Here is a 3,373-nt window from a genome sequence, read left to right on the forward strand (position 1 = left end):
GGAAAGGCCGTGCGGCGAGGCCGCAGCCAATCAGGGAGGGCCGTGCAAGGCCGCGGCCGGCTACCTGCGTAACCGAAAGGCCCCGGGCCTGGGCGTGGTCCTGAGAGTGGGCTAGGGTTTGGGCGTGGCCCTAGGCGTGGGCTACGGTTTGGGCGTGGGCATGGCCCTGGGCGTGGGCTAGAGCTTGGGCGTGGGCATGGCCCTGGGCGTGGGCTAGGGTTTGGGCGTGGGCGTGGCCCTGGGAGTGGGCTAGGGTTTGGGCGTGGGCGTGGTCCTGAGAGTGGGCTAGGGTTTGGGCGTGGCCCTGGGCGTGGGCTACAGTTGGGGCGTGGGCGTGGCCCTGGGCGCAGGCGTGGGTTTGGGCAGGAGCTCTCGGGGTCTCCGTGTAAGGTCACAGATCCGGTCCTGGAGGACTCAGGCCTCAGGACCTAACCACGCAGTTGCCCGCCCCCCACCTCCACTCACACCTGGGGCAGGGTTTCCCTGGAGTCCACACTGGCAGCGTGCCTAGCGGGGCGCCCTGACCGTGTGGTCCAGGCAGGCCCGTGTGCTGAGCCCTGGGGAGACACGTGGAGGGCGAACTTGATGAGCGACAATGACATGATGGGCAGACATGAGCCTCACAAGGCGAGATGTTAGTCATGGAGGGATGGCAGGCGTATACGGGAGCTCTCTCCACTGTGCACAATGTTTCTGTAAATTTAGAAGTTCTAAAAAAACATTTTTAAAATCAGGAGGATATATTCGGGATTATTTTCACTGGAGAAAAATTCACAAGACTAATGTCTGGCTCTTTCAATAATTACAAGGGTAAAAAAGAGGGAGGTAAACTGCCTACATTAAGAGACTGAGACTTAATTGAAGCAACTGGGGTTTATCTCTGGGTCCCAATTTGAACAAACAAAAAGCCGGACAGGGAGAGATGCAAATCCTGGTGGAATATTCGATATGTAGGAATTATTGATAAGAGGTGTGATGACAGCGTTGTGCTACGTGTTGTTTAAGGGTTCTTCATCTTTTAGAGATACATAATGAAATATTTATGGATGACATGATTAAAAATAACTCAGTGAGGGGGTGGAGATGAGGGTCTAAATAAAATGATCAGTTTTGAAGCTGGGTGGTGGGTCTGTTATGTTATTCTTTTATATAGTTTGATGTTTTCCATAGTAAAAACTTAAAAGCTCTTCGGCTTAAGGTAAAGGTTATAATTTACATTTGAATACAACTTTGCATTTCACAGAAGTCTTTTGTAGGCAGGGTTCCTAATGGTCCAGGAGAGCGAGGGAGATGAGGCTCCAGTCTCACTTCTTAGGCAGGAAGAAGACTGTTCCTCCACCTGCCAGGTCATTTAACACCATCCCACCTCGTCCTAAGATTGACCAGATGCCTCGAGTACCGAGCCCAGGACGCGAACCGCTGGCCTGGAGAAGTGCACGATGGGTAAGAGCAGCCGAGGGTGACCAGCAGAGGGCCGCCCACTGGGCCAGTGAGGACCCTTCTGCTGGGACCTGCGATGCCAGATGACGGTGTGTACCGTGACTTCCTGGCGGTCACATACGCAGTCATGCCCAGCAGCTTTAAAGTGGGTGGCCTTCTCGCGCAGCCCGTCCTCACTCCCGGTCGCTCCCGTGCAGCATCAGGAACTTTACCTGGTGTCTCAGCCATCCCACTAGGAGGGCAGAAAGTCTCAGGTGCAGCGTTTCCCCGTGGGCCTCTCCCCCCGAGAGCCCAGGCACTCCACAGCCACCCTCGCCTCGTGTGGGGACTTCGTAGGGGAACAAGTTAGCCCGCTCAGATTAGGGAGGAAGGCCCACGGGCCTGACCCAAGGAAGTGAGTGAGCGAAGGGCACCTGCAGGGCAAGGCCTCTTAAAAACTCCTCAGGCAAGTCTGCTAGAGCCCCTCTGCTGAAAACCCACCGAAGCCGTGTAAGAGCTCGGTGCTGGACTCGGACAGGCCTGGACTGAAATGGCGACTCTGCTTCTTGTAGTCGGGGACACAGTGGGTTAGCTACCCTGAGCACCCCCTGCCTCTCCCTCTCCCGCTCGGAGAAGAGGTGCCATGAAATGAGACCCTGGCAGTCTCAGTACAGCACTGGGACACAACAGGCAGCAAGTCAGCCAGGCGTCCGCTCTAAAGCAGGTATCATTCCACAGCTGTGTGACAGTCAGCAACATTTCGCATAAGAGAAGTAGGTGGTTTACTCTGTCACCGTGACAAACACATTATCGGTAAACGTCTTCGCTGACCATGGGGGCGTTTGGAGTGCAGCACAGGCGAGAGCTGCTTTGCGGGCTCTAGCCTTGCCTTGTTTATTTTGTTTTTAATTTGCCGGAGAGCACGTGGACTCGCTTGAGGAGGGAAGGGGCAGAGGACGTGCCTGTGGATGGGGTGGTCGGGCCGTGACGCCCTGTCCCCGTTTCTGCCCCTCTCGGGTTCTGGGCACACACACACGCCCGGCTTGTTTCTCAAGCTCCCAGGTCTGGAGCAGGGCCAGGCGGCTGGCCACGGGGCACCCAGCCTCTTGACCTCTGCACCAGGGGCTGGGGCTGCTTCTGGGGTTTTAGACCAGGTCCTGTGAGTGTGTGATAAATACGTGTTGCCTGTTAGTCAAGAATGGGCAAAGCAGGGCCCAAAACGCGCCCGAGACAGGAGTGTCAACTACAGGGCGGCCACTGAGGGTGCTGGAGGCTGGCACCCGGGGCCTGCATAGGCTGCCCAAGCCCCCACCCGGGAATGGCAGAGCACAGGGGTCCCCTGAGCCTCTGATGGGGTGGCTCAGTGCAGCCGGAAGTCCCGAGGGCACCCGCGAGGGACACGCGCCTCAGGACGCCCAACCTGATTTTAGGGTGTCGTGCAATCAAACATGGTAAGGCCCCACGATCCCGAGAGTGTGGGCAGCCGTCCCCCTAAGCAGCCGTGCCTTCTGGGTGGGCATGTCCCTGGGTGGCCGTGCCCTTGAGGCGGCCACACCCTCTAAAGCGGCCATTACTCTGACAAAGAACGGGAGGTATAGACGGTCACTCCAGGCGGTACTCACTCCCCAGGTGACGTGTGTAATGGAGTGTCACGGTACCTGTGCACGTGAACTTGCGCTGAGTTTTCAGAAGTTTGATTGTTGATTTTTATGAGAGTCTCCCAGCAGGGTCTCACGTGGTGTCCACTCCCCGCCCGGCGGCCTGGCCGTGGGCACACGTGCGCCCCGCGTGCTCCCACGTGGGTCCCGTTGCCCCACCACTGCGCGCTGAGCCCCCGCCTTGGCCGACAGCGGCTCCCCGCTGGGGCTGCCGGGGGCCACCACTGCGCGCTGAGCCCCCGCCTTGGCCGACAGCGGCTCGCTGCTGGGTCTGCGGCGGCCCCTGCCCGCGGTGT

Source organism: Tupaia chinensis, unplaced genomic scaffold (assembly GCF_000334495.1).
Source record: "Tupaia chinensis unplaced genomic scaffold, TupChi_1.0 Scaffold000601_1, whole genome shotgun sequence".
In the NCBI taxonomy this organism is placed as follows: domain Eukaryota; kingdom Metazoa; phylum Chordata; class Mammalia; order Scandentia; family Tupaiidae; genus Tupaia; species Tupaia belangeri.